The sequence below is a fragment of the Dipodomys ordii genome, unplaced genomic scaffold (genome assembly GCF_000151885.1).
Source record: "Dipodomys ordii isolate 6190 unplaced genomic scaffold, Dord_2.0 Scaffold88, whole genome shotgun sequence".
Taxonomy (NCBI): Eukaryota; Metazoa; Chordata; class Mammalia; order Rodentia; family Heteromyidae; genus Dipodomys; species Dipodomys ordii.
In genome coordinates this window covers 71,368-86,150 of record NW_012267304.1, presented here as the reverse complement: position 1 = coordinate 86,150, position 14,783 = coordinate 71,368, and the positions used below count along the sequence as shown (strand labels likewise).

Here is a 14,783-nt window from a genome sequence, read left to right as displayed (position 1 = left end):
ATGAAATCCAGTCAGGCATTCAATGTTGAGATAGCAATAGGTGATATTCAGAAGAGAAAGCTGGTAAGTAATGTTAGCATCTGTTCTCCTCTTTCCAATTCCCCCAAGAGAGAAGCTAGCACTGGTTTTCTGAATTGATACTTCTCAAATTTTAAGATTAAATATGGATTTTATGAAAATCCAAATTTTTATTTATTTTTATTGTGAAAATACCATACAGAGGGGTTAAAATCCAAATTTTTATTAAACTCCAAATGCCTTTGGGATAAGTCTGCAATGAAGCCTGAGGTTGTGCATTTCTAAGAAGGTACTAGGTGCTGCTAACACTGCTTACTCATATTCCCACACTTCATTCTATCAATGGTCTAAACTTGAGGATAGCAATTTAAAGCCTAAAAGTCAAATCAGGCCTCCTGCTTGCTTTGCACACCCTATGAGCTCAGAGGGGTATCTCAGTGTTGATAACAATAAGAACCTACATACTGGTGGACATGGTGGCTCACACCTGTAACCCAAGCTATGCAGAAATCAAAGATCAGGGAGATTGAGGTTCAAGGATAACCCCAGGAAAAAGTAAGATCCTATCTGAAAAATGATTAAAAGCAAAAAAAGGAGTGACTATATGGCTCAAATAATGAAGTTCCTGCCTCAGAAGAGAGAGGCTCTGAATTCAGTACTGAAAGGGTAAATTTAGTTAAAAACCTCCATAGATTAGTTAGGATTCAGAGCACCTGGAGAACATTTTCCAGGAGAAGGCATTGCTGGCTTGGTGAGCTGTGACCAGACTATGATAAATGCAAGACTGTCTTTAAATCCTAGTGGTTGAGAATAGAACCCAGCCTCCCTCCTTCCTAGCTCCTCATAATCTAATTGAGAGGGCCAGAATATCAACTGACCTAATTGAAAACTACAATTTCAGTTCCCTGAGACCAACAGTGACTCAGCAACTTTTCTCTGATTGGCTGGTCATCCTTCACCTTAATTGCATAGATGCATCCAATCAGAGCATAGCCTAAACATAGAGACAGAGTAGCAGAGAGATTAGGCAATGCACTGAAGAGCAGACTGAGAGAACACATCAGAAAACTTCACTGAGATACTTCTCTTTATGAGAAGTCCATTGTCTTGCATTTTAGTAGTCACACTTCTGAACCCAAAAGGGCTACAGTGGCAGTGCTGGCAGCGGAGGTATAACACTGGCAGGCATGTGTCTGCTGCTGAACTGCAAGAGAAACAGGTACTGCCTGCTACAGGGCTGCAATCCTAGTGGTCACTGCTGGCTGTGATAGCCCCTCTGATTCCTTCTCAACAGGACTATAGCACTGAGCAGCAGTAGAAGAAAATTCCCTATCAGTGCCAACAAAAAAAAGAGAAACATTTTCCATGTGATGTGAGCCCAAGGAAAAAGAACGATGAAACCACTATGTATCCAGCCCTCTACTAATTTTCTGACACAAAAACCCACAACCTCAAAAGAGCTCATAGAAATAAACTCTGGTCTAATGTGAGGACACAAAGAAGTACCTTTATTTCAAGTTACTTCCTACAATGACCCATCACTGGTGCCCAAACCCAATATCAGAATTATCAAGTTACTTCATTAAAAGATCAAATTTTAACTTTACTAGATAGCATAGCTACATTTTACCTATGGCAGAGGGAAGTCCCCAGGTCTGTAGTGAACAGCTCAGTCTCCTGCATAAGGAATAGTATTGAAGATTATAGACTGCCACAAACTTAGCTCTTTGACCACAAGCAAGTCATTTTATCTCCCCATGCCTCATTTTCCAATCCATAAGATGGGGACAAAATAACTCACAGTAACCACAATAACTTTACAATAACTCTCTACATCTTTGCATTGCAAGCACTTTGCACATGGGTACATAAGTAAGTAGTTGACTGCCAGCTGTTATTTAATCTGAAATTTTTGAGAGAATATTGTATTCTCCCCTAGAATATATTAAGGTTTGTTTGAACCAAGAAAAAGCAAAAAGGCAGAAAAAGACTGTAGCTACTCAGTGCCATACAAACTTGTACATCAAGGACTTGCAGGAGTTGAGCTTGAAAAGCATGAAGTCAAGGACAAATTTGGGCAAAACAGGGAAAGTCAGTAAGGAGCAGAAAATCAAGCAATGAGAAGATCTGAGAAAAATACAGTGATTTCAGAAAGCTCTAGACTAGATGAAACAATAGGGGCAAGTTGAGGGCAAGGTGAGGACACTGGCCATTCAGAAGACAGGAATGGTTAGAGGGTAAAAAAGACCTTTCTTGTGAGTCCCAATTTCTGAGTTTCTCTGGGGCAGAAAGACCTTTCAGCAGTCCTAAGTCAAACCTTCCTGTTCGGCTCCAACAAGGACATGGTGTTTGCCTATTACATCTAAAATACTGGAATGTTTGCAGCAGAAAGGCCATTTTGTTTTCCCTTAACAAAGCAATGCAGTACAGGAATAGTGGCTGAGGCACTCTTGTCCTCCTTTCAGAAACAACAAAGGAAATCATCCTTAGGAAACAAACACTCATGTACAATAGACTAATGGGTAAAATATTTGCCAGGCTGTAGGAACTTTACTCAGTATGCAAATAAGTTGAATGAGAGGGAAAAAAATCAGACACAGCTGTTCTCTTTTCTTTCTCCCTGTGTTGACCAGGAGGAAAGGATTTTTCAAGTAATTTAAAAAAACAGTTCTAGCACTTTATTGCTCCTGCTGCAAAGACAGCCTCCACCACCCTTAGATTTCTTATTGTTCCATCGTCCTGAATACATGTAATTATTCTAGGTCTGGTATTATCCGTTCCACATAAACAGCAGAGTATCTTTCTCAACTTTTGTCCTATACCACAAGGATATACCAAAAATAAGCATCCACAGAATAGGAGGAATTGAAAGGATGCTTCCCTGTCTAGTGGAAATTTTAGAGGAAAAAGATCCTGCAGTTGCTATACACATGAGTACACACACACACACACACACACACACACCTCAAAAGTTATATGGTTCTCTCAGGACTCCAAAAAGGCATAATTATAGTGCATCACACCCCTTCTATTGCACTATGCTTGGGCTATACTGTAGGGATGTAGTCTTCACCCACACACAGCCTGGAAAGTGACAGGCTCGTCTTCGAACTGCCTCAAGAGCCATCTGTCTTTTGGTTGCAAAACCGGCTATGATTTCCTCCTGGGCACATGGCTCAATATATGTTTTTACATAGACAGGCATGGATGAGAAAGTCATTTTTCAAGAACTCACATCTTCAGATGTACATATGTATAGACACATAGCTGAGCTAGGGAACTTTGTATTGAGAGGGGGACATCTTGTGGATTATCTTGGAATTGAGCATTTAAAGAAGGAAGGCCAGTAACAGAAACACCAAGGCAAATGATGGATGATACAGCCACTTTATGAAGGACTTCCTATAAGTGAGGCCCAGTAGTAGGAACTTTACATACATTCACTCACTTGATCCTCAGAGTAAGCCTAGAAAATAGGGATTCTTTTCTTGTTCTGCAGGTAGGGAAACTGAAATTCGGGGAGATAATAAGTATCTTACCTAAAGCTTCACATCTGCTAAATGGAAATGCCAGGACTCAATATAGATTTCTGAGACTCAAAAGTTAACCTGTTTTCCTTGTAATACCACCAATACTCTTAGCAACACTATGAGAACTGGCACTCTGTAGTTCGTTGGTTAAGAGTACAGGCTTTGGCGCCACACTGCTTGAGTTTGATTCCAGCTCTGTTGGGTAGCCTTGACAAAGAAACATATCCAGATGACCCTATTGGCTCACTTCCTCCTTCTTTTAGGTAATTTAGCAGAGTTGGCTCAGCTGCACCAAGCCTGTCTTCAGAAAGAAAAGGCTTTTGGCTAATGTTACTATTTCTCATAGGCAAAGCTGTTTCTAAGGCCTTCGGTATGCAGATGCTGGCCCTCCATAAGCATAGCCCATTTCCTAGTATGTTCCCTGGGACGAGAGGTCTTTTAGTATGTTTCTTACCACTTTAAAAGATGAGGTGCCATCGTAAACCATCTCGGGTTAATCTATAAAGAATATGTCACGCAAGGTTGGGTCAGGGTTCCTTCTTGCTCATGGTGTACTCTCTGTTTGAGTCTAATTCTAATGTGCTGACCTAGGCAGACTCCACCCTTGCTAGAAACTTAACCACACAGAGTGCATACAAAACATCTCCGATTGGCCTGGCAGGTGGCATAATGAGATTTCTGGGGACTGCTTGCACTCTGCTCTGTCTTCACTTTTAAAGATCAGTCACACAGAAAGCCACAGTATATCTGTACCCTGTGGAACTAGGTGATGTGTACATGACTCCCTTCATGACAAAACTTGAACACACTCCGGTTTCCTCACCTCTAAAGAGGGTGAGATGAGAGCATTCAGAGCATCCATATAATCAGGACTGTGATGTTATTTAGTAAGTACTCACTAAACCTTAGCTACAAAGATAGCTGTATTCAGACTAGAAAAGGATCTGAGAGTTCATTGGGCATAGGTCTCTTACTTTACAGATGAGGAAAGAGGCTTAAAAAATTGAAAGAAATTAAAACAAGGAGATACAAGCACATAGTGGTACAATGAAAGAAGATCTTCCTCTCCCGGCCCAATAGGATTTGAAATGGTGGTGTATAAAAACAGCTTTGTAAAATGAGTGCAGTATTATATACCCCAAGGGTGCCAACTACTTAAAAGAGCCTTTAATCAAGTCCTTTTAGAATGTGATAAGTCCCTCTCCCTTCTCTCTGCCCAGCCAGATCATCACCATGCTGAACATTTAAAAGCCCAGCTCAAAACATCACCTCTAAAAAGCTTCTCTTCTTTCTAGCCTCACCCTCACCTCGTCTGAATTCTTACAGCACTTGTCATCTCTGCATACCACTTAGCACATAATACTCCCTTGTATTCTTGTGTAATGTTTCATGCTGTGAATCTCCTCTGCCTAGCTCAACTGTGGGTTCCTCAAAAGGCAGGGAATATCTATCTCCTCTTCTTCACCTGTCTTACATCCAGTCCAAGAATTAAGCTGAGTGACTACTGATAGATATGTATTATCTCTTTGCTAGGTTTTAGATTTCTTTTATTAAAAACAAACAAACAAACGGGCACTTGCTGGGCAGGAGTGGCTTGCAACTATGATCCTAGCTTCTCAGGAAGTTGAGGTCTAAGGACCCCAGTTTGAAGCCAAGCCAGGCAAGAACGTTCATGAGAATCTTATCTCCAGTTAACCACTAAAAAGCTGTAAATGGAACTAAGGCTCAAGTGGCAGAATGCTAGCCTTGAGCAAAAAATAACTGAGGCAGAGCCTAGTGAGTTCAAGCCAAACACACACATACACAGTAAAAAGCAGCACATTTGAGCAACCATAAAAAGAAAGTCAGATGTATACAATGCCAAAATACACAAGATTTATTTAGAAGCTTATTCAGAATGGTCCCTAAATACTACATACTGTGTATACTAGGAACTGTTTTTAGAAGTTTCTCTACACCTACATAATTTCCTTCTTGTATAAATTCATAGAAGGCATCAGGCTGTATTCCAAGCATTCTACACATATTAATTCATTGAATCTGTCCACTAAGTTAGGTACCAGAATATCTCCATTTTACAAATGGGAAAACTAGACTCACAGTGGTAAGCCATTATGTAGAATCATAGAGCTAGTAAGAAGTTAAATCCAGATTCAAATCACACACACTCTGGCCTTAGAGCTCACACTTTGAACAGCTCTTCTGCAGCACTTCTCCACTCCCACATTGGTCCTCAGCAGTGTGAGTGTGTGTATGTGAGTGTATGTGTGTGTGTGTGAGATCTGCCTTCTCCAAAGCAGAAGCCCAAATATTTTCTGTGATAAAGCAGATGAGAAAAGCCTGCCCCTACAAAGTTACGATATGATTACTACACAATGCCACGACAACTGACAAGTGAAGAGAGCAATCAAATAGCAGCTGCTAGGCTGTTACAGTTGTTAAGCACCAGTACACTGTGTGCATTCTCTCTTTGAATCTTTACTACAACCCTATGAGGTTGATGGTATTATCTCTAGTTTTTCCGGTAAAGAGGTGGATGTTTGCAGAAATAGAAGGCTAGTTCAGAGGTGGGAACTGAATATTAATCTTATGCCTTACTATATGCCATATGCCATCTTCAGGTCTTGGTTTTGCATAGGTGAAGAAGGTGGGACCTTAGGTTTTTACTCTAAACTGGCTCTATTACTTGGCATTAGGCAAGGAACTTGAGTATAATCCTGTCGCTCTGGAGAGCCACTAAAGCCAGGGTTACCAGAGAGGACCAAAAAAGATAAGAGCTACAAAACCACTAAAACTCAGAGCTAGGAGCATGTAAGAATTCTGAGACAGATGAAATGATGGTAATGTGAAGGCACACAATGGGCATCAGTCATTCTCAAACCCAAGTGGACCTCAGAGTCCCCTGAAGGGCACACTACAGCTCAGACTGCTGGGTCCCATCCCAGTTTCTAATACATTATGCCTAGATGATTTGCATGTGTAACTGATCCCAGCTGATGCTAACACTGAACATCTTGGGACCACACTTTTTGGGGGGGGTCGGGGCGTGGGGCCTGAACTCTGGGCCTGGGCGCTGTCCCTCAGCTCTTCAGCTCAAGGCTAGCGCTCTACCACCTGAGCCACAGCGCCACTTGTGGCTTTTTTCTTTTTGCTTATGTGGTGCTGAGGAATCGAACCCAGGGCCTCATGCATGCAAGGCAAGTGCTCTACCACTGAGCCACCTTCCCAGCCCTGGGACCACACTTTGATAATCAATACAATAGGTGATTCTGGGTAGAAGGCAAAGCCACTGAAATGTTTATCAATCATCATGTCCCGGACCCTTCCTGCTTCATGGTCTCTACAGTGCACCTGTAGGCAGGCTCAGTCCTACTGTCATTAAAGACCAGTCCTGACTATAAACAAGAACTTCCCTCATATATACCTTTTAAAATGGCTACAATCAGATTCTACCTTAATCTCAATTGCTGCTTTAGGAATTCAATGCCCAATCAGCTTTAAAAGAAGTCCTTGCCAGACGCTGGTGGCTCACACTTGTAATCCTAGCTACTCAGAAGCCTGAGATCTGAGGATCAGGGTTCGAAGCCAGCTCGGGCAGGAAGTCCATAAGACTCTCATCGCCACTAAGGTATTCACAAGAAGCTGGAAGTGGTGCTGTGGCTCAAGTGGTAGAGCGCTAACCTTGAACACAAAGAGGCACAGCAACAGCATGCAGGCCAAGAGAGACTTCAAGCCCAGGATCGGCAAAAAAAGAAAAAGAGGAAAAAAAAAGAAAAAGAGGAAGAGAAAGAAAAAGAAGTCATGCTTGACTAATGTCACACCACCAAGCCTGGAATTCTGCTCTGACTGGAATTTGCAGCTCCTTGACTGATACATTGCTTCCTGCTGTCTGGCATGCCTAGTGAACCACAAAGGATTATCCTCAGCATAATCTCTCTCCTCCCTCCCAATGGTCTCCCCCATCTCTCTCTTCCCTTCTGTGAATGTGGAATGGTAGAAACCAATGGTTAAAAAAATGGAACCGGGAGGATTTGGGGAAAAAAAGAGCCCTTGAGTCACTTGTCTTCAGAAGAGACTCCATGCTAAGGCAAAACACATACATGATTGAGGTCAGCTTTCCCACAGTCACATAAAAGATCAATTTGGGGGAACCAACAACCTCAGCAATTAATGAAAAACATGTTTTTTGCCTATGATGAATCCTCTGAGTTTTATATCATGTAAGGCCTGAGTAGAACAAAGAGCAATATGACATTGCATGTGAACTGCAAACTAAATGAGCTAAAGATGTGCTGTGAAAGTAGCATGAACTACCTGAGTAGCATCCCTATGTTTGTTTATTCACCATTACATCATATATTCATGTTTATTCATACATTCATCATACAGTAGTACACCCTACATCATAGAATTTTTGCAACGGTTAAGAGGATATCTGGGAAGCACATAGCTGCTTTCAGTGACCAGCATGTAGGAAGAACTATTCTTATTTACTATTTGAACAATTTACTGTTTCCCCCCCCCAGGGCTCTGGGACTGAGATGGGCCCTCCACTACTTGATATGTAAGTTGCTATACTAGCCATCAATTTCTCTAAAAGTAAAGAATATTATTATGTCTGGTGGAATGGTTCCAAGACTCCCTTCCAGATGCCCTCACTGGGTTGCTTGTACTACTTAATGTAATGGTTTTTGGGGTTATTTGGTAACAAAGATCAAGTGTTTATTACAAAGTAAAAATACTGCATATAAGACATAACATTCATTATACAGTAATCTAAACAAAACATTTTTTTCATTTCTTTATTGTCCTTTTTTTGCTGGTTTAACTTGGTGTTCTTTTTTTTTTTCTTGGAAGGGCAAGATGGCCATGAGAGAACAATACAGCTCAAAGGGAAGGGACATCAGCAATCCATCAGATAAATGCATACACAGAACCTCACTGACGGATGGGTGGGCCCACAGAAGACCCCTCCACCCCCAACAGACCCCTTCACCCCCACAGAGCTAAAAGTTTCAGCCTACACTCCCCAGGGGGGGCACCCCACTCTTATGTGGACAGCTCTTAACCATTTCCCAAAAGCCCAAAGGTTCCCCTTCCTGGGATTCTAAACCTATGTATCCTTGGGTGGCCCTCCTGAGTTGACCCAGATCAGCTACCTGGGACAAGGACAGCAAAAGCTCTGAGCCTCTGTGTACTGTACTTTCCCATCCACAACCATCTGACCTCTTGTGTAGTTACCTCTGAAATCACAAGATGATCCAGGAAGGGAATTCACATCTTGGGAGTCAAGACCAAATAGCTGATTCTTTTAAAATGATTCTGGGGGGAGGTGGCTTTCCCCTTCCCCATTCAGAGCTGACACCTATGAATTTGAACCAGTTTTCAGTGGAAGACAAGTGAAAGATATCTCATAAAAACTTCAGCTGAGAATATAAAAAAAAATGTAAAATCAATTTTCCTAAAAGACAATTAGAAAGAAAGCAAAACGCTCAGTATTTTTTTTAATTTGTAATCTTGTCTGCCAAACAGGATTTTTTTAGGTTAATCTGCTTCTGTGAATCCTCAGTTGAAGCCAATGTCATTTTTCTGACAGGCACAATCTTTTCTAAAAGCCACCTCTGACACAGGCGGGGCTGGACCTTTGGGAAACCAGCCCAAAGCAGAAGCAGAGACCTTAAGAAACCAACTGTGTATGTGTGTGTGGTAATGACAAATAAATTAACCAGGCACAGAATACAATGGCTTGGTGTTCAGATGGCATCTTTAGTTCTTCAAGGGAAGACAAGAAATGGGAAAGGCCACATGGGAAGAAACGACCACATTTTATATTTTTCTGGTCAGGAGAAACTGGACTTGGAAGTGGGGTACACCTTGCACACACAGTTCATTTATTTGCACTCATGAATCTCTTATTTTAACCAGAAAATAAACACCAACTTTATTTAGAAAAACAATAGCAATACAAACAGTTTCCAATTTTTCAGCAGAAAAATAACCTGAAACCAGCACCACCTGGTCAGCGTTATACTATCAAAAGCTCACGCCACATTTGTTGACCCATGGCCCACAACCAAACAGAGGGCCATCAAGGACAAGTGCTATCAGAAGGGCTAGAAGAACATGCTTTGACTGGGGGTGGCTTCACGCCAATTCCTCAGAGAGAAGGCTGGAAGCACCTTATTCTTGTTTAGATCTTGGTGTAGAGAGAATATAGCAATGTGGAGACCACACCTTGGTTCTTGCATTCAAGAAAAACCACAAACTTATTAATTTCTGATCATTTGTCAGACGGCTCTCTGAAGAATCTTACTCCATCCACAACCCATCTAGGTGTGGGAAATCTTTTAAACTTTTTTAAACTACCGATGTGAATCATTCTTCCAGTGAAACAAACTCCTGGTAGATTCAGGATTGTTGTAGGTTAACATTTGTGGCCAAGTGATCAAGCATCCTGGTCACAGTCCAGAGCTTGTTTAAGTCTGAACTTCACTCACTGACATTTTCAGGTTATAGGAGGAAATCAAGTGTGTCCTGAGGAGGCAGACAGCGGCCTGGTCCTGGCCAAGCAGCATGAGGTCCCGCTCCTGCACCTTCTGCAGTGACTCCATGGTGCTGTGTAGCTTGCCCACTCTTCTCTCCAAGTCAATCATGATATGAGAGAGGGTCAGGTTGGACTCCACCAGGCTTTCCAGATGGTACAGGTTCAGGTTGGCCTCTGCCAGGTGTTCCAGGCGCTGTTCATACCTTCCTCATATCTGACAAAAGAAACTTTTCATCCAAATCAATACAAAAAGACAAGGAAGGACACAACATATTAATACAGGGAATAATCCAAGAAAAAGATATCAACAATATCAATTTATGCTCTCCAAACTTTGGAGCACCCAAATACATTGAGCAAATATTCTCAGACTTACAGAAAAAATAGACCCAAACACAATAATACCAGGAGACTTTACTAGTCCACTCTCAACAAAGGACAGGTCTACCAACCTGAAGATTAGCAAAGAAACCTCTGGATTAAATAATACCATATCGAAAATAGACTTAATCGACATATACAGAGTTTTCCACCCAGCAACCCAGTGTACATTCTTCTCAGCAACCCATGGAACTTCCTCCAAAATAGATCATATCATAGCTCACACAAAGAGTTTAAGAGGAGACCATGTGGTAGATGCATAGCCAGCAATGGTAAGTATGAAAAGTCCAAGGTGGGGTTCCTCTGCCTTTCTGCAGTTTGGTTCAAGGAGGTGCCATCTAGGAGGCGGGTTGACCCTCAGAAAGAGAAGAAAGGGGGATCCAATGACTCCTGACTCTGTCCCCTCCCAGGTTTTCAGCACCTGGAAGGTTTAGCAAGAAGCCAATTCAGCTCCAATGGAGAGCTGAACTGGGACTCCATGATGACAGGAGAAGCGCCAGGAGACAGGATGAGCCATAAGACAGAACACAGGACACAATCAAGGAAAGACAGGTGGCACAGAGTCCAGCCTCCATCCTCTTGTATTTGCTTATCTACATTTGATCATCAGTGCGGTGGTATTGCTGATTTTATTGAGTGCTCTGGCTGATCCCTATCAGTACCACTTTTCAAGTTCTGAATTAGGAAGGGACTTTGAGTTCCTGGATGATGCCAACATGTATATTGCTATTACAATTTCTCTTCTCATGATCCTGATATGTGCAATGGCTACTTATGGAGCATACAAGCAACATGCTGCCATTCTCCTGTTACCAGATCTTCAATTTTGCCGTGAACACCTTGGTTGCTTGTTTATCCAAACTGCACTTGGGAATACATTTGACAGCTGCCTCCTGATTTTCCCTACAAAGATGACATAATGTCAGTAAATCCTACCTGTTTGGTCCTTATTATTCTTCTGTTTATCAGCATTATCCTGACATTTAAGGGTTACTTGATTAGCTGTGTCTGGAATTGCTACCGCTACATCAATGGCAGGAATGCCACTGATGTCCTGGTTTATGTTACCAGCAATGACACTAAGGTCCTATTGCCCCATACGATGATGCTACTGCTGTGAATGGTGCTGCCAAGGAGCCGCTGCCGCCGCCACAACCACCTATGTGTCTGCCTGAGCTGGGGGTGGAGGTGGGAGAAGCAGCTCAGCTTTGCTGACATCTGAATGATAGTTCAGTATGTTTAGTTCCTAGATGAGCTGTTTGAGTTGTCCATTGTGAAAATACCATATTTCATAATTTAGTTATGTTGAGACCTTGTGTAGTCTCATACATGTACTTTTAGCTAGAGTTCTGGGGTAGTGTACTTGTGTAGGGTTCTTTCTGTAGGAATGGGGTATAATTGAGATCCATTAGTGTGTTCCAGAAATATAGATAGACTTCAAGCCTCTATAGTCTACTTTTGTACCTACTCAGTCCCAAAGCTGGGCAATGGGTTAATTTTACCCCTATCTTCTCTTTCTCATGAAAGTGTAAAACAAAATCAAAATTAGATCATTCTTTTTCTCAAACCATTCTAGTAGCCTTACACATCCTCAAACAAAAGACAGAAAACAAAACAAGGAATATTAATTGTTCAGTCATTGCTTTAATGAGGTAAAGAGGCACCCTCATATATATGTTAGAAAGAATGATCCTACTATTTCTATGACATTTTTAATTTGCTGATCAAGGATTTTCTCCATGGGCTGAATTACAAGCATTAAGCAATACTGGACAGTGATAGCAGAAACTTACTGAGTCCTGGGTGGTGGGGATATCTCCTCTTGTTAGAAGGGAACTGATTTGTATGACACTGTCAGAGACCTAATGCCCCTTTTCTTCCAGTTTCCAACCTACCTGATGCTCTCTTTACTAAGTGTCCTGCCCTAACTTGATCCACAGACGCTATCCACTCACTTTTCAAGGAGAATTTACCCATGTGGTAATTTCCTAAACATATGGAGACATGTTTCCTTTTTTTCCTGTAAGGTCCATTCTGCTACTTTGAATTTCCGGGTATGCCTAGTTATCTTTAAAACATTCAGGCTTTAGAAAAAAAATGAAGAAGGTGGATTTCTTTGTGGAATGTTTTTGTCTTCATTGCTTGTGTTCATTTTTTTGTGTTCATATTAAAAAGGTTCTTTTGGGGGGGTGGGAGATGGGAAGGGATGGGAAGAGAAAATAAAGGAGGAAGAAACAATGCATGTTAAGAAATGCACTCATTACCTTCCCAATAAAATTGTAGCCCCTTTGTACAGTATTTTCACAATAAAAAGAATATAGACAAAATAAATAAATAAAAAGGTCCTCTTGCTTGTTTGTTGTTGAATATGCTGTAAATGAAGACTTTTGCAATTAAACTGACATTTGTCCATATCCAAGAAAAAACAAGAGGATCCATATAATCACTTGTGTGTAATCGCTTAATCTCAATAAAAATTATTTAAAATAAAAAAGAGATGAATCTGAAAGCAAAATACACTATTCAATTTGATAATTCTTGTGAGGGGCCGCCTGCTCTGATGTTATGCTCTGACACCAAAATCTCTGTGTCATACTATTGAACTGAGGCAAAATGTTTTCAGTCTGTAGAAAGGTATCCAATGATGGGAAAATAAAACTTTACACACCCAGTCTTATTTCACAACTTTTTCACTAAAATAATAGATTGCAGCAAGCACTGAAAGTTTCTTTCCATCAGCATTAACAGAAAACAGACCAAATGCCACCACAGAACAACTCCAGAGACATTCTCATTCCTTTCTGAAACCATTTCACTAACTTCTGCAGTTCCCCCAAAGAAGCATCCATTGAAACTTACATTAATAAACTATGGAGCTTGTGTGGTGAGGTGAGCCAATAAAAGAAAAAAAAGGCAGAGAATTTGGAATCTGGGAGTTGGAAAGAGAAATACCTATTATCCAGCCACTAAACACACTGTCCTTTCAAAGCAGTGGGAGGGGGGTGGGGGAGTCTTAGAGGCTGAAATGGTGGCACTGGTATGCCCACAAGGGCCTCCTAAGATTCCAAAGGACTGGATCATCATAACCAAAAAGCTACTCCCATATTCTTTCTACCCTACCTAAGCATTCCTGCCCCCACCACCCACATCAATCATCCACCTGAGTGCCTTGTCTTGCTGGTTTGCTCCAATCAAAAAACAGTAATGTGACTTGTCCAACAATGTCAGAAAATCAAGATGGAGACAAATCAAATGCCCCTAACCAAAGCAAGTGCCACTTCTTGGGCTTAGTCTACTTCAAATCCTACTGGGTCAGAATGAAAATGATACAGATGAGCAGAAGTTTGTCAGGTCTGGTCCAGACCAGACTGGCCAGACCTACCCCAAGACATGCTAGCAAAAATTAAGAGCTAACACACAACCGGTGTGTTTTTGCTTGTGGCCATACAAAGTGAAGAGGTCATTTATGGGGTTTCCACCATGACTTTGTTTGAAAATGGCCACATCCCAGTCAGAAATGGAACATCTGGTGAAGGATGAGTCTCTCTCTAAGTGGCACAGCAAGCATCAGACCTACTCCTCCTCAATTTGTCCTCTGCTTAGAAAAAATAAACAATTTGTTTTCCAGTAATAAACCTTAGCTTTGTGGCTTTAAAAAATGAAAAAAATTAAAGGGGAGCTTTACTAAACCTCACCTCTGTCAGGTAATCTTCCTGCTGGAGCTTGTCCTGGACAAGGGGCCGCCAGGGCGAGGTAGAAAAGGAAGCAGAGCACCCAGCCGAGTGGTGGCCAAGCGCGCGCTTGCCTTGCCTGGTCTTCAGCTGCCGCCTTCGGTTGGCATTCCAGGCCCAGCGCCGCCCTGGGAGCCCCTTGGTCTGGCCGAGGGCGTGGCGGCCACGGCGTGCAGCGCAGAGGGAGGGACTCGGCACGTGTGGAAGAAGCACAGCACCTGTGGCTAGTGGCTCGGGCTCTTCACGTGTACAGAAAGCCTGTAACATTTTGTATTGGCGGGTAGGGAGCCTGGGCGGTGGGCGGGGTAGCAGGCCACAGGGAGGCGGGGAGGAGGGGGAGGGAAGAGAGGGAGAGGGGAGGGGAGGAAGGAGGGCCTCCCCTGTGCCCACCCCACCTCCCGCTAAGGGAGAGCCTGCCAACACTCCAGCTGCCTGCGCCCACCCCCACCTCGACTCCCACCCCACCCCGCCTCAGGGACCCCACTGTCCATGAGCTTTTTGTGCTCAAGGCTAGCACTCTACCACTTGGAGCCACAGCTCCAGTTCCTGCTTTTGGAGTGGTTAATTGGAGATTAGAGT

At 42.4% G+C, this 14,783-nt stretch overlaps 1 pseudogene; it reads left to right on the top strand.

Annotated features, from left to right (window-relative positions):
* LOC105992773 lies at positions 1-14,432 on the top strand (annotated as a pseudogene).
* The last annotated feature ends 351 nt before the right edge of the window (positions 14,433-14,783 follow it).